We start from the raw sequence: 16900 nt of genomic DNA, 5'->3' as shown, positions 1-16900 counted from the left end.
TTCAGGGGTGCGCCACTGTGCCTGGCTATATTCTTATATTATGGGGCATTTAGCAGTTCTTGCTTGTTTTCGCATTTCTTTCTGGTCTGTGGTTATGGAATGGGTAAGGATGACTACCTTTGTCTTTTTGTAGGTGTCATATTTCAGTCATTTAGTGTCATCCTTGTAGTACTTGGTGTAGACTTGGATGTAGTCTTGGTGTCGCTCAAAGGATATGGTCAGATTGTGTAGCTGCCCATAGAAACCCGTTAGGTGCTAAAGTGGGGGAAGAACCCTGGAAATCATACAGTCTAGCCCTAGTTATTCTGATTCTATGGACTGCATTCATCAGTAAGACAGACATTTTACCTCACAACCGGCTAAACATATGCATATGTAGGAAACAGTGGAGTTCCCCAAGTTTCATTTTTTCAGTGAATATTGTTTTTTAATTTTTTATTTTCTGAAACAAAAATATGATTACATCATTTCCCCCTTCCCTTTCCTTCCTCTGACCTTCCCATGTACCCCTCCCCACCTTGCTCTTGATTTCTATCAAATTCATGGCCTCTTTTTTTTTTTCAAACATTGTGGTGTATGTGTGTGTTCCTAAACATATGAAAACAGCATGCCCATTCCATATACTGTTACTTGTATGTATATCATTTCAACTTGGTATTGATGGGGAGTTCACTGGAGAAGACTTTCTCCCACTCCCAACATTCCTTAGTTGCTTGTAGTTTTTGTGACTAATTTTTTCCTCTTTCCAGTTAACCTATACACACAAGACAGAGGTCTTGTTTAGGCAGCCATGTTACCGAGACTGGCATTTCTAGGAGATGCAGTCTCTCACAGCAGACTTTCTAATCGTCTGGCTTCTAGAATCTTTGCACCCCCTTTTCCTCCATGTTCTCTGAGTCTTAGGAACTAGAGTGCTGCACACCACCAGATCATTTGCTCAGTAAGTAACATCGATTGCCAAGCAATCAATAATATTGATCCCTGTACTCTAGTGGCAGAGGCAGGTAGAGCTCGCTGAGTTAAAGGCCAGCCTGATCTATGTAGAGAGTTTCAGGCCAGCAAGGGCAACATATTGACACTCTATGTGAAAAACAACAACAAAGTGGCAACACGTACACTAAAAATGGAACGAAAACAGGCAAATAACAACGATCACCAGGAAAGGATGTGAGTGTGTGGGTGTAGGGAGTAGGTTCAGGCCATAGCAAAAAGGATAGCCTGGATCACAACAGAAGGGCAGAGAGAGTCGGGGGAAAACTGGCGGTGTACATCACAGTGAGTATTGGGGAGCACAGGCAGCTCAAATCGTGCCAGCAAGGAAGTAAGGACCTCCGACAATCCCAGGGACCGTCTCCTGCCAGCGACCCAGTGAGCCTGGAGGAAGATTCTTTCCCAAACCCTCGAAGGGGGTTTTCACCCCGTGAGAGCCTAAGCAGAGAGGCAGCCATGGCTGCTTGGGCTTCGACCCACAGGACTGTGAAGGTAATAAAGGACTATTGTTTGCAGCCGCTCAGCTGGGCTAGTTTGTTAAACAGCAATAAAAAACTGGTTGGCAGAGGCTTGAGAGAGTGATGTGAGCTGATTATATTTTCAAAAAGAGATGAGCAAACTAAGCCTGCAGGATAAAGCCATCCAACTGTATGTTTTTCTCTTAGGACCGCAGCGAAGAATGGTTTTTGCTGGATAAACATTTGCGGTTGATTGTAAGATAAGGAGCAAAATGACATTTTTCGTTATTGTTGTTTTTAAATAAATAAAAATGGCTGGTAATGGTTCAGCAAGTAAAATCCTGGCCTTCCTAGGATGCAAGCCCGACGACCTACTATGCAAGCTTGATGACCTGAGTTCAGTCTCTGAAACCCACGCCAAGGTGGAAGGAGAGATCCTCAGAGTTGTGCTCTGAGCGCCACACATGTGCTGCGGAGTGTGGATACACACACAAGCACACTACTATGAGTAGTGATTATAAATAAAAAGTTTTAAAAAGGAAATAATACCGCTGTTGTCACCAGTAGACTTACATTACAAAAAATGTATACTCTACTATTATATTTTTAGAAATCGACTTGCTATATGAGTAACTATAAGTAATATTTACTTCTTGGCTTACAAAGCCTAAGTACATTAGCCTTCTATGTGAAAACTTTGCTGAGCCCTGATTTTTCTTTTTAATGACTTTCTATTGATTTTTTTTTTTTTTACTTTTGTGTCTATGTGTATAGTATGTGCATGCAGGCACATGCCACAGTTCACGTGTGGGCGTCAGAGGACAGCTTTGTGGAGTTGGTGCTTTCCTTCTACCATGCGGGTTCTGGGGATTAAACCCAGGTTGTAAGACTCGGCAGGAAGTGCCTTAGGTCTGAACAATCTGACTGGCCCAGAGCCCTGTTTTAAAGAGCCCCTGTGTCTGCAGAAGGAGCCACGGTAGTAGCAGGGAAGCCAGTGCAGTAACCCTGGTGAGAAGTTGGACCTCGTCCAGCATGGCTACAGTTAGGGTGGAAGAAACGTTTGGATTCTGAGATGTAATGGCTCTTGAGATGTGCTGCATAACCACCTGGGAACCCCAGACAGGGAAAGAAAATCCACGCTTCCACTTTGAGTCGCATGTGTCCGGTGCATGCCTAAGGGTGATGTCTCAATATGTTTGGAATTTCAGGGAGAGGCCTGGGATAGAGATCCAGACATGGGAAATTCTGTGGCATTTAGAGCCATAAAACTGGTCCAGACACCAAGCGACAATGTGCGGATGCTCACTGCCTGCGCTGCGCTGTGACAATTCGCCTTTTGCTTACCTCATTTTGAAATGCTAATCAGAACCCACTAAATTAATTTCATGACCCACTGAATCATGACCTATAATTTGGAAAAAACTGGAAACTGGCTAAGCGGTCTGTGGGATCTGTGGATTCCCTTTACAGAATTTCAGAAATGTTAGGGAACTGATGAAAGTATGGATAATAAGCAGACTTTTTCCTAGATAAGTCAGTCTGCTTTGCTAGCAGAAAAATGTAATAAATAACAAGAATCATTTGAATATTTGATGCATTGGCAGGAATGTTTAAAGAGGAGGATTTGTTGGGTTGTTTAATAGAGGAGTTCTGGACTCCAGCCTGAGCTCTCTTCCCTCTTCACTTTGTACTCTCAACTGAGGTAGTTGCTTTCAGACATAAGTTTTCTCTGAAGTGTCCTTAAAATGTATCTCAAGCTCTGACCTCTTTTCTGAGACTCAAATCTATAAATCTAACATATCCAGAAATAAACACATGATTTTGCAATCAAAATCAGAATCCCTTCCAGTGGTCCCTTATTTTACTGAATTCCAACAGTCTTGAGTTCAGTTCCAAACCTGGAAATTATGAGCCTGTTCTAATTTCATTTCTGTTGCTGTGATAAACTATCTTAGCAGAAAGCAACTTGAAAGAGGAAAAGGCTTATTTGCCTTGCAATTCTAGGGTATGGACCATGATTTCTGGGAAGTCCAGGCAGCATCATATCCACAGTCAAAAACAGAGAGAATAAACACATGGATCCTGGCTTGCTTGCCTGCTCGCCCTTAGCAGTCTTTCTCCTCTTTGTACTGCCTGAGACCTCCTGCTCAGGGATGGTGCTGTTGAAGTGGGTTGGGTCTTCCCGCATCAATCAGCAGTCAGAATAACCCCTTACCAACATGCTCTAGCCCACTCCCGTGTGGGCAGTCACTTCGTTGAGACTCTTCCCTGATGATTCTTGGTTATGTCAAGTTGTTAGTTAATGCTAACCATCACAGAGCTATTCTGTATTGAAAGTCTAAAATTGTAAGCCAATCCTGATATGCCAGCATGCAGGAGGATCAGAAGTTCAAGGTCATCCACAGAGCTGAGTTTTCACAAAGCCGAGTTTGAGATGACCGTAGACTGCATTAGACCTTGCTTTCATAAGTAAGAAAGTAAGAGCAAACTAACTCATGATGGCACACCAACCCTCACCTCAGCCCCTACCCCAGCCCTCACCCCTGCCAGTCTGCATCAGACCATCTGGTAGACTCTCGTCTTGAACTGTACCAACAGCTGTGGTGACAGCCCAGAAACTGGCTGATTTTTTTCTTCTGCCTTACACTCCATAGTAAATGTAATCTCAGATCTTGTTTTTGCAGTATGTACTGATGCCAGATTTCTTCACATTTGGCAAAGAGGACTTCTTCCAGGTAGGATCTGATAGGTCACAGCAGGCAATACTCTGAGTCAACTAAAAAATTCTACTATGACAAACTCATTTTAAAGACATCAGATAGCAGTAAGGTCTAGACGGACTAAAATTTCCGAAGGTAAAGGCTGCTTTTTATTGATCATTAGCCATTTTCTTTCCTGGGGATAAATTGCAGGCCAAGGAATAAGGATGAGCCCAGCAAAGTGACCACCCTGGAAGAAAGAGAAGCCAGCAGAGTTCTTGGCAGCCATTTAGATCTGGTGTGATGGGTTAACAAATGGAAAAAAATCAAAGCCCAAATATAAAATCAGCTTTCCCCAGTTCTCAGGAATGGAAAGTCAACTGAAAAGGCAGAATAAATCTGCAGTCCTGTACTGTTAAGCAGAATTCCACTGCCAGAAGGGTTACTTTAGCAAACAAATGATCTCTCTGTCAAGACATGTGCCAGATGTTAGATGTCTTTGATGTGACAAGCCACAGATCCAAGTTCAGAACCTCCTAAAACCAAAACCTTAATACCTAAAGGAAGGATGTTTTTTATGCTCTCAAACTAAAGCTCAGGAGGAGCACATTCAAGGATCAGTGAAAAACCAGCTATACTGAATTTTATGAATTTTGTTTTTTTTTAAGACAGGGTCTCTCCATATAGCACAGGCTGGCCCTTCCTGCCTTAGCTTCACTAGTGCTAGCGGAAGGAAATTGCTGCATAAACATAAGATTTTGAGTTCAAAACCCTGGGACCCACATATGTTAGAATTCTCTAAAGAAACAGAACTGGTAGAGTGGATATATGGTTTTGTTGAGACAGGGTTTTTCTGTGTACCCCTGACCTGGCACGCACCTGTAGGCCAGGCTGGCCTTGAATTTAAATATCTGCCTGCCTCTGCCTCCTGAGCGCTGGGATTCCAGGCGTGCGACACCATGCCCAGCTGAATATATGTGTTAAAATATGATTGGCTTACACACTGTGTTCTGGGTAGTCCGGTAGTGGCTTGTCTGACCTTGACAGGCTGAGAATCGAGTAGCTGCTCAGTCTACAGGGCTGGCTGTCTCGGCTGTACCAGTCTGGCATTGCAGGCCTGGAGGACCCTGGAGAGCTGCTGCTCACCAGTCTAGGTTGGAAGCTGAAAAATATCAGCAAAGGAATGTATTAGCAAGAGGACAGATGAACTTGCCGGCAAGAATGAAGGCAAGTAGGCAAATGGCAAAGTTTCGGTGCACCCACATTTAATATGGGTCTTCTCATTGTAAGCGATCAGGAAAATCCCTCACAGGGCCTAGAGAGATGGCTCGGTGGTTAGAGGACTTGTTGCTCTTACAGAGGGCCTGAGTCAATTCCCAGCACTCACGATAGTTCACAACCATCAGCCACTCCAGTTCCAGGGCCCCTCACTGTCTTCTGACCTCTGAGGACACCAGACACGCGTGTGGTGCGTATACATGCATGGAGGCAAAGCATTCTTGCACATAAGTAAGAAAGTCCCTCCCAGGAGTGCCAGCAGCTTGAATTTTGTTGATTACAGATCCAGTGAAGTTGACAACTAAGATGAGCCAGGCATGATCACATGCATCTATAACCTGAGATTTTACGTAGATATGACGGTAGAGACAGGTGGATCTCAGGGTTGCTGGCCAGGCAGTGAGCTGAAGAGTGAGCCCTAGTTCAGTGAGAGACCCTGTCATAAAAATTAAGGTGAAGAGCCAGGCATGGTGGTGCACACCTGCAATCCCAGCGCTCAGGGAGGCAGAGGCAGGCAGATCTCTGTGAATCCGAGGCCAACCTGATCTACAGAGTGAGTCCAGGACAGCCAAGGCTACACAGAGGAACCCTGTCTAAAAATAAACAAATAAACAAACAAATAAATAAATGAGGTGAAGGCTGGGTGGTGATGGTAGTGCACATGTCTAATCCCAGCACTGAAGAGACAGAGGCAGGCAGATCTCTATTCAAGGCCAGCCTGGTCTACACAGTGAGTTCCAGGATAGCCAAGGCTACACAAAGTCCCCCCCACCCACCAAAAAAAAAAAAAATTGAGAAGACATCAATCTATCATCCAATGGCCTCCATATTTCACCTGCACACAGATAGGCACACATTCATCCATCACGTCCACACATGGTAAAATTAAGTTAAAACAAGTAGGACGTAATAGCACAGACCCATAATGCAGACTGGGATAGGAGCATTAAGAATTTGAGGCCAGGAACTAAGAGATGACTCAGCAGTTAAAAGCACTTGCTGCTCTTTCAGAGGCCATAGGTTCAATTCCTATCACTCTCACAGCAGATCAAAACCACCTGTAACTCTACTTCCAAGGGATCTGTGCTGGCTAGTTTTTATGTCCCCTTCACATAAGCTAGGATCAATGTGAGAAGGAACTTCAGTTGAGAAAACACCCCATCTGATTGGCCTGTGGGATAATTTATTGACTGATGGTTGATGTGGAAGGGTGCAGTCTGCTGTGGGTAGAGCCACTCCTGGGCAGTCCTGGGGTGGAAGAAAGCAGGCTGAGGAAGCAAGTAAGCAGCACACTTCCCTGACTTCCCTCAGGAATGGAGTGGGACCGAGAGTTAAAAGATACAACATTTTCCTCAACAGGCTGCTGTTAGTCACCATCTTCTATCACAGCAGTGTAAACCCTAACAAAAAAGGACAGTGCCCTCTTCTGGCCTCTGCAGGCACTATGCGAGCGTGTGGTGCACAAATGTGCATGCAGGCAAAACAGCCATACACATAATAAAGTTTAATAGGGAGCTGGAAAGATGGCTCAGTGGTCATGAACACTGGCTGCTCCTGCAGGGGACCTGGGTTCGATTCCCAGCGCCTATAGGACAGCTCATAACTGCTTGCAGTTCAAGCTCTAGAGGACCTGGTGCTTTTATAGTTTAAATTCATGACACACTTAGGGTTGTAATTTTTTTTAACTCTTGTCAGTTTTCTTTTTTTATTAATGTAAAATACAAGCAACATTAAAACTGTTTAATCAAGATAAATATGAAAATTTTCCCCTTATCCTTTTGTTAATTAGGCTTAGGGATTGCTGTGACAAATACCTGAGAAAGGCAGTCCAAGTTTATCCATTTATTTATGTCTTTATCACAGCAACATAACCCTAACAAAAAAGATCCAGTGCCTTCTAGTCTCTGAGGCCACCATGCAAGCATGTGGTGCAAACGTACGTGCAGGCAAAACAACCATACGCATAATAATAATATTTTAAGACGGAGCTGAAGAGATAGCGCAGGGCTCCAGAGGTTTCAGTTAACGGGAACGTGGCTCTGTTGCTCTGGGCCTGCCTGTGATGAGGAGGGAGAGCGTAGTAGCAGGAGCACGTGGCAAAAGAGGCCGTACATCTCGTGGTAAGCAAGAAGCGAAGGGCAAGACAGACGGGCCATGGTGACGACAAGCATTCAGGAGATGCTCCCAGTGACCTATGAACTTCAACTAGGCCCTACCTCCAAGTTTATAACAAAAATGCCATCAGATTGTGAATCTGTTGAAAGATTGATTCCTTGAGTAGGTCAGCGCTCTCCTGATCTCAAAGGTTGGATCCACCAGCTGAGGTCACATGTGCCTTTGGGGTGATATGTCATATTCAAACCATGACATTCCGCCTGGCCCCCAAAGATTCCTTGGCCATCCCCTAATGTAAGATGCTTTTAGTTTATTGCCTGATTCCCCCAAATCTCAGCAGTGCCAATAGTGTTCACATATCAAGCCCAGATGCTCCTCTGAGGCTCAAGGCAAACTCTTAGCTATGAGTCCCTGTACAAACCAACAGTAAGCTACGTATCCCCAGTGGCACAGAGAAAACATTTCTATTCCAAACGGTGCAACAGAGACAGAAAAAAGTGTGGCACTAAAGCAAGACCGAACTAGTCTCCCCAGCTTTCGTTTAGAACCTTGGTGGAAGCTTTCATGATGCTATAACCGCGTGACTACAAAGCAGCGACGTGCAGATAAGGCCGAGTTGCACAGCCACGTTGAGCAGCAGTTTAGGCCTCGTAGACAGTGGCTCCTACAGAAGCTACAAGTGGCCTCTGGTTGCCGGGGCTGTGGGCGTGCTGAAATGACCTGGGGTAAACAACTGCCTGGGCAGCCGTGCGAGCCCTCTGCCTGGGCCTGGGCCTTCGGGGAAAGTTTCCTAAATGTTAGTATATCCCTGAGCACTTGGAAGGATATTGCTGATTCCAGAAACGTCCTTAACTGAGCATTTCTGTTGCTGTCCTTACTTTGAGGCACTCTTCGGGGGGTTTTTGGTGGTGGTTGTTACTGTTGCTTTTGCTTGATTGTTTTTTTAACAGGTTTACACTATGTATCCCTGGCTGGCAGAACTTGCTGTGTGGTCTCAAATTCATAATCCTCCTGCCTCAGCCTCTGGAGTACTGGATTACAGGCATGCATAACCATGTGCAGCTGTAGCTTTCTTTTTTTGTGGGAGGCATTTGAGTGGAGGTTAGAGGGAACACGTGGAGGGAGCATGTGGACCATGCCACCAGGGGAACTGGCGTGTGAGATGGAGCATGTTCAGACCCCTCGAGATCAGCAGAAGTTAAGAACCTGTTCTGAGCCTGCGTACCCTGGTGGCCCCAACTCTCAAGGTAGTCACGGGTAGTCACGGACTCAGCACCTGGATGCAAATAGAGCATCATCGGCACCCCAGCCACAAACAGTGAAATTCCTTCACCCTACAATGACCTTCCCACGGACCAAGGTTTACATAGTCCCTGTCCACCTCAATAACGCGGCATGAGCTATTTCACTGAAGCTTTCTGGGAGTGGCTCTTTCCCCTGAGCTGTGACACTTGGAGGGCTGCTTCACTGAGGACTTCCTCTCCCAACATTCACCCACCACTGGACTCTTGGACCTGCCTTCCTGGCTAGGCTCCCATCGCTGCCCAGCTGCTCTGGCCTGCACCGCCCTCTGCATTGGAGCTTGAACTGCTTGGAGTTTTCTTTTCTTCCTGTTCCTCTTGGGGAAGGGTTATAATCACCCACCCAACTGGACTGGAATCCTGCAGAGCCTGCCTGTTCCAGAGTCTGCTCCCTCCCTCCCAGCTTGGTGTCGTCCCAGGGATGACACTTGTGGGAATTGGTTCTCTCTTCCCACATGTGGGTTCCCAGGGATCAAACTAAGGTTGTCCGTCCTTTTGGCAAACACTTTCCTTTGTTGAGCCATCGCACTAGCCCCAATTTTGTGGTTTGGTTGTTTGGGGATTGTGGGCATTGAAGGGCATTGAACCTGGAGCCTCAGTAATATTTTTCTTTTCTTTTTTCAGATAGGGTCTCACTATTTAGCTGTGGCTGTCCTGGAACTACATAGACTAGGCTACTAGATCCATCTGTCTCTGCCTCCCAAGTGCTGGAATTAAAGATGTGAGACACCCCCGACCGGCATTCCTCTTTTTAACAACTATGCCCTCCTTGTCCAAACCTTGAAATGCACTCCCGGTGTAATTTGTGCCTTATATATTTATTCCCTAAAAACTGGTGGCTTGATACTTGGTTCCTAGCTGGTAGATCCTTTAAATCTGGAGCCTGGAGCCGGGCACCGGTGGTGTACACCTTTAGTCTCAGCACTCAGGAAGCAGAGGTATTCAGATGTCTGTGAGTTCAAGGCCAGCCTGGTCTACAGAGAGTTCTAGGACAGCCATGGCTACCCAGAGAAACAAAACAAAACAAAAGAAAGGGCTGGAGAGATGGCACTGGCTGTTCTTCCAGAGATCCTGAGTTCAATTCCTAGCAACCACATGGTGGCTTGCAACCACCTATAATGAGATCTGGTGCCCTCTTCTGGCCTGCAGGTGTACATGCAGGCAGAACACTGTCTACATAATAAATAATTTTTTTTAATGTACGTCCTGGCTGATATAGGTAGGTCAGTAGTGGTTGGCCTGTAAGGTTATAGGTAGCTCTCTATTTCCTGATACATTACCTAATGAACACTTGTCCTCTCCCACACCCTCCTGCCCGCATGGTGAGCTCTTCTATCTTGTCTTCCCTGCCGTTACAGATGGGAAAACCCTGAACCCACGAGGCAGAATAAACTTCCTCTGAAGTTGTTTCCATTATGTATTTTGGTGACAGCAACACAAAAGCTAACCATGAAAACTAAGTTGTATATAAAGAACCCCCTTTCTGCCAAAATCATGTTTTCTACTCTGCTTTTCTGTTCCCAGTTCTTAATATATATCCAGTTAAATGCAGCCAGTAATGTTTAAGCCACAGCCTGGGCTGCCTTAAAATTCACTCCAGTGGATTAATCCATTACCTTTAAATTCAGCCTTCCACAAAGTCTCAATGCATAGCAGAATGTGGACAAGTCCTTTGCCACAATATCACAGGAATGGCTCTGATCCAGTTCCCAAGAAAGTGCATGTTCCCATCTGAAACCTCAGGAGCACAGCCTTTACTAGCTGCATCTGTCAACACTCTGTTCTCAGGAGAGTTCAGTGAACGCAGTTTGTAGCGTTATATGCTCTGTGTAGCCTGTTGCTCCAGACATTCTACTCACTTTCTCTAAACCAGTTCTAAAGGGTGTGAACCCCCTCATCAGATAAGTGCTAGCAGCAGCCTGACATTCTGAAGCTCCTTTCTGTGGTGCTCAGCCTTTCGTTGTTGTAGCAAAACCTGGTAAGATCAAGGGAGGAAGGTTTGTCTGGCTTACAGTTTAATGCAGGCCATCTTGCTGCATGGCTTAGGATCTGAAGGAAATGAGAGTATCGCATGAGCAGCAGCTTATGGTAGAAGAAACTGCTTACGGCATGGAAACCAGGAAGTAGAGAGAGCAAAGGACTGAGGACAAAGTAGACTCTTCAAGGCACGCCCCCAGTGACGAACTAACTCCAGTTAGACCTCATCTTGTTTCTGCCACCTCTAAGTAATTCCTTCAGATTGTTAATCCATCAAATGATTAATCCATTAATGAGGTCAGAATGTTCCTGAGCCAGTCACTTCCTAACAGATCCACCTCTAAACTTTGCACTGAGGACCAAGCCTCGAACTCAGAAGTTTGGGGGAACTTTTTATTTCCAAACCATAACACTGCTCATTCTTTTCAAAGATCTATAGTCAAAGAGCCTTCTAGTCCTTTTGTATGGTTGCATATGCTTGTACATAAATACAATACATTGTATATCTTTTTCTTCTCTATTTGACATTGTTCCTCAGGGGCTTTTCAGCATCACACCTGAATCTTACTAGCCATGAGATAGAACTGGGATAGTATAATCACGTTCCAATTTAGTTGTTCTTTTCCCCACTGATGAGCAATTAAGTGTTTTTGTTGTTTGGTTTTATTTCACTGTTTCAGATAATGCTGCAGTAAACAATCTTTATGTGTGTTTTTGACCACATAACTTAAGAAACTAAGACAGACTCTTAGACAGAGAATTGTTCCACCTGTGGCTATAGGCATCTTAAAATAAATAGATATTGTCATATTGTCCACCAGAAAGCCTTTATCGGCTTACCATAAGCAGTGTGTGAGAGGTACTTCCCACACTCTCACCAATGTTCCAAAGCAGCAGTCCTTGAGTTCAGTCCCCTGGGCCACAAAGTGTGAGAAGAATAAAAGGGGGGGGAAAACTGGTATTTAATCGACAGTTTTTTGACCACAAGTAAAATAGTATCCTTTTTCTGGCATTACAGTTCATTTGCATTTCTTTTGTGAGTTCTACTTGTGTCTTTTGTCTGTTTTATCAGTGGGTCATCTCGCATCTATCTATAGGTGTGGCTGTTGTAATATTTTATATACTTCACTATGTTTGTTATTAATTTTTCTGGTTGTTTTAATCCTTTAAAAATGTTATAATATCTACTGCTGTGATGAGGCACCATGACCAAGGCCCCTATAAAAGAGAACATGTACATGGGGGCTTGCTCACAGTTTAGAAGGCTTTAGTCCATTATCCTCATGGCAGGGAGCGTGGCAGCCTGAAGGTGCTAGAGAAGTTGCTAAGAACTTTGCATCCAGGCTGGAGAGTTGGCTCAGGGGCTAAGAGCACTGGCTGTTTTCCAGAGGTCCTGAGTTCAATTCCCAGCAACCACATGGTGGCTCACACCATCTATAATGGAATCTGATTCCCTTTTCTGGTGTACATGAAAACAGAGCATTCATACACATAAAATAAATAAATATTTTTTTTAAAAAGAGAAAGAAAATTAGGTTCCCTCTTATTTTATAAATTTATTGAGTCTGTGTGCCCAAACCAAAGAGTTTGAATTACTATGACTTCATTCATTTTATAACTCTTTGAGTTTCAGGATAACAGAAACCCAGCACAAATGTGAAATTTGTAACTCTGGAACTAAAATTTCCAAAAGCAGATATATTTTCAGGCTGGCTTGTATACAGGCTCAGAGCATGCCTTCAGACTTGGTATTTCTTCAAGAACTAGCAGGCTTGGCATTGGGTAATGCTGCACCCACTCTGAGCCCAGGGCACACCCATATGGAGTACTAACCCCAGAGAAGGAGACCTTCTTTTTGGAGAGTTTCACTGAAAAGTTCTAGGAAGGCTTTATTTTATTTTTCAAGACAGGGTCTCACTATGTAGCTCTGGCTGTCCTAGAATGCTCTGTGTAGATCAGGCTGGCCTTGAACTCACAGAGATCCTTCTGCCCCTGCCTCTCGAGTGCTGGGAGTAAGGGTGAGCACTGCTATGCCCAGCTTTAGGAATAGATTAGCCTAACTTTGATCTCCTGGACAGCCTTTGGTCAAAGAAAAGCAGCTCCTGTGATTGCCCAAACTTGCTGTGATTGGATGTCAACCCTGCTTCCACTCAAGGGACAGTTTCCGCTCTAAGTCTGACCTGTGAGGAGGAAGGCACTCGAAAAGCAAGGACCTGGTCCCTCCAGTGCAAATGGGACTTCCCAGCTGCAGTGGTAGGCCAGGGCGCACACACACAGCCACTGCCACCTTCAGGGCCTTTGCTCTGTCGTGTGTGTCTCCCCATGTGAACTTCAGAATTGGCTTGTCGCATTTCATAAAAGATGTTGTTGGGCTCTTGATTGGGATTGTGTTAAATTTATAGGTTCATTTAGGGAGAGCTGACATCTTTACAATATTAAATGTTTTCATCTGAGGAAAAGGTTGTCTTGCCACTTACTTGGGGTTTCTTTTATGTCCTTAAGTAAAGGTTTACAGTTTTCTTTATACAGGGCTTGCACGCTTCCTGTTAGATTTATTTTTACTTGTAAGGTTTCCTTGGTTGTTATTGTGTCTAGGCATTTTCCCCCAATTACGCTCTATAATTGATGGTTAGGGGCATAAATAAAAGGCAGACTCTCTTAAATTGCTGTATAAATGACTGCTTTGGTATGTTTCAACATTATTTCACTTTTATGCCAGTCTACTTGGCATTTTTAGGTTAGATTGTGATATCGTACAGAGTGCTCCCCTGACCCGGTCTGCCTCTCGCACTCGCTGTAGCGTCCACTGCACAGGCGCACACCTTACTGTGCTGAGAACTAGGACACGTTTAGGCTTATAATGTGCAGCTGGCTTCAGTTCAAGGGAGCCCGATAGCTCTTCATGCTAAACTTTTATCACAAATACGAATTGAATTTTGTCAAATTTAGAAAAATATCTTGAGAAAAATGGCCGTTTTTCTTAATCTGTTAATGTAAGATTTTTATAACTATTGTTATGTATAGTCATATATATTAGCCTACATATTTTTTTCTGTTCTCTTTGTCAACTCTTAGATTCAGAGTGTGGTAGTCTCAGAATGAACCAGGGGCTTTCCTCTCTGTTTCTCTGTTCTTAAGTTGCTTTTACAATGTAAGGATGATTTACATCTGCCAGTTAGGCCTTAGAGAAGGCGCCTGCCACAACCTTACAAAATAGTCTTATCAGTTAGAGACTGTGTTCAAACACATGGGGGACTTGTCACATTCAAACTATGACATCGTTAGCTAGGAAAATATAAAAATGCCTAAAGGTAAACACTGGTGATAGTTGTGTTTACTCCTGCTGCTGCTGCTCACATCACCATCATCATCTTTCTTTCTTTTGTTTCTTTGAGGCATGGTTTTACTAGGTAGCCCTGGCTAGCCTGAAACTTGCTTTGTAGACCAGGCTAGTGTCTGTCTGAGTGTGGTAGTAAAGGTGTGTGCCACCACATCCAGCTGCCCTTTCTTTGAAATTATTAGACATAAAAAGTGGGCACAAATATAGAGGAGGGCCAGTCACTGAACTGTTGCTTCTAGTCTAACTGTACCTAGTCTAAGGCCAACGCAGGGGTTCCTACTTTGCAAGTGGACTTCATTAAGAGGCTTTTCTTCTCTTGGTGTTACTAGAGAGGAGGGAGGGAGAGTGAAGGGAAAGGGGAGCGGGGGGGGGGGGAGGGAGAGGAAAGAGGGTGGTTTGAATGAGAATACCCCGTAAGCTCATGTATTTAAATACTCAGTCCCCCGTTGGTAGAACTGTTTGGGAAGGATTAGGAGGTATGGAGTAGGTATGGTATATCACTAAGGGGTTTCAAAGTTCATGCCAGCCCCCCGCCCCCATCAGCATGGAGAGCTCTCAACTACGACTTTAGTGCCGTACCTGTGTGCTTCCTGCCACGGTGATCATGAACTAAACTGTGAGCTAGCCTCCAATGAAATGCTTTCTTTTGTAAGAGTTGCCTCGGTCATAGTGTCTCTTCACAGCAATAGTAACCCTAACTAGCAACAAATGAGAGTGTTGTGTGACACTATTGCTGAATCACTAAAGGCCCACCCCAGCCTGGAAAACTTCTGAAAGCCAGAAACCTGAGTTCACTGCACAGCCTACAGGCAGCTCAGCAGGCTGGGGAGTGTTTCTTGGAGCCAGCCCACTGGGTGTGAGCCTCTTCCAGGCAGCTGGGCAGCTTAGCTGACCTGACAGTGTCCTCCTGTCCTTACAGCTTCTGTGTGCTTGGGAAAGAAGGGACCTAGTGAGTTCAGTCAGTTTCAGAGACTTACTGGAGCTGCAGAGTTGTGTACTCAACGAGCTTCCAACTGAGGTGGAGGCTTTTCTCTGAAGAAACTGCTACACAACAGAGGTTACGACTTTCGCCGTATGGAAAAGGGTAAAGTTAGGTCTTTATACCACATACAAAATTAAGTGAAACAAAATTTGCGAACTTAAAGAGCTAAAACTGTAAATCTCTTAAAGTCTTCATGACTGGGTTTGGCAGTGATTACTGGGTGTGTCAGTAGCATGGCTATTAAGAGAAAAGAATAAACTGTACTTCATCAAGGTTAAACCATTGAGAATCAAAAGACAGTAGCAAGAGAATAGAAACACAGCCCAGAAAATGGAAGTAAATACTTGTTAATCATTTTATCAGAATATTAATATCCAGAATTAATGAAGAACTCCCACACTCAACAGCAGTTTTTAAAAATCCAATTAAAAACAGGCAAATAACTTGAATCAACATTTCTCTGAAGAAGACAATACACAAACAGGCAATAAACATGTAAAATGGTGCCTTACAACATTAATGATCAGGGAAATGCAAGTCAACACTGAGATAAGATACCACTTCACAGCCATTAGACAGCTGTTACTCAAAAACAAAAACCGAAATGTTAGTGAAGATGTGTAGAAATGGGAATCCTTCTCATAGCCAGTGGGATTGTAAAATGATACAACCATTGTAGAAAACTGCTTGCAAGTTAGAGAATTATTGTGTGATGCAGTAATCCCACTTCTGGGTTTGTATCCAGAAGAATTGAAAGCGGGGTGTGAGCGGGTACTTGCGCAGCAGTATTCACAGCCGCGTTACGCACCGTAGTCAACTGGAGACCAGCTTGTCTCAGTCAGCACTCCATTGCTGCGGAGAGACAGCATGACCACTGCAGTGCTTACAAAGGAAGACATTTCACTGGGGCTGGCTTATAGTTTCAGAGGTTTAGTTCTTTGTCATCAGGGAGCATGGTGGCATGCAGGCAGACATGAGGCTGGAGAATTTGTAGCTGAGAGTTCTACATCCATATCTGCAGGCAGCAGGAAGAGAGTGACACTGGACCTAACTTGGGCTTTTGGAACCCCAGCAAGGCCACATCTACTCCAACAAGGCCACACCTCCTAGTCCCTTTCATGTAGTGCCACTCCTTGCTGACTAAGCATTCAAATATATGAGCCGGTAGGGGCCATTTTTATTTAAATCTCCACAGACTTGAATGTCCACCGACACATGAATGCATAATGAAATATCATTCAGCCATTTTTAAATAGTGAAATTCTGTGACATGCTGCCACATGTTGAACCTTGAAAACTTTTTATCAAGTGAAATAAGCCAGACACAAAAAAGACAAATATGCTCCATCCAGCAAAGCTTGGTTCTGGAAACATGAAGGAAGAACAGACATCTGTGCAGAAAAGCTGGGTTAGAGTAAGCTGTGCTCTCTCTGGTGAAAGGTATCTACTGTGCCACAATCTGGACACTCAGTGTACCGCATAGGAGGCGGGTTAGCTTGTCCTGGTGGGCAGTTCCTGTAGAGGAGCAGTCTCGGGTCGTAGTCATCCCAGAAGCTGCGATTTCTGCAGACACACTGTCAGCGTCCTCACAGGACCAGAGGAGGACTCTGCAGTTCCCATGGGTCAACGGAACACCTTCACTCAGGACCTCGTTCACTCCCCACAGGGTTATATGATCCCTTATATAAAGAAGCTGTAAGAGGACCAGCAGGATGTTCAGCCGGTAAAGGTTTTGATAACGAAGATCCCAGAAGCCACAG

General features: G+C 44.5%; 1 protein-coding gene across 4 annotated transcripts in view; it reads left to right on the top strand.

Annotated features, from left to right (window-relative positions):
- The window catches only part of Smyd4 (SET and MYND domain containing 4), a 52251-nt gene that overhangs the window by 1472 nt on the left and 33879 nt on the right, over positions 1–16900 (top strand). The window lies entirely within an intron of this gene.

The sequence above is a fragment of the Meriones unguiculatus genome, chromosome 7, assembly GCF_030254825.1.
Source record: "Meriones unguiculatus strain TT.TT164.6M chromosome 7, Bangor_MerUng_6.1, whole genome shotgun sequence".
In the NCBI taxonomy this organism is placed as follows: Eukaryota; Metazoa; Chordata; class Mammalia; order Rodentia; family Muridae; genus Meriones; species Meriones unguiculatus.
This window is presented reverse-complemented; position numbering and strand designations above follow the sequence as displayed.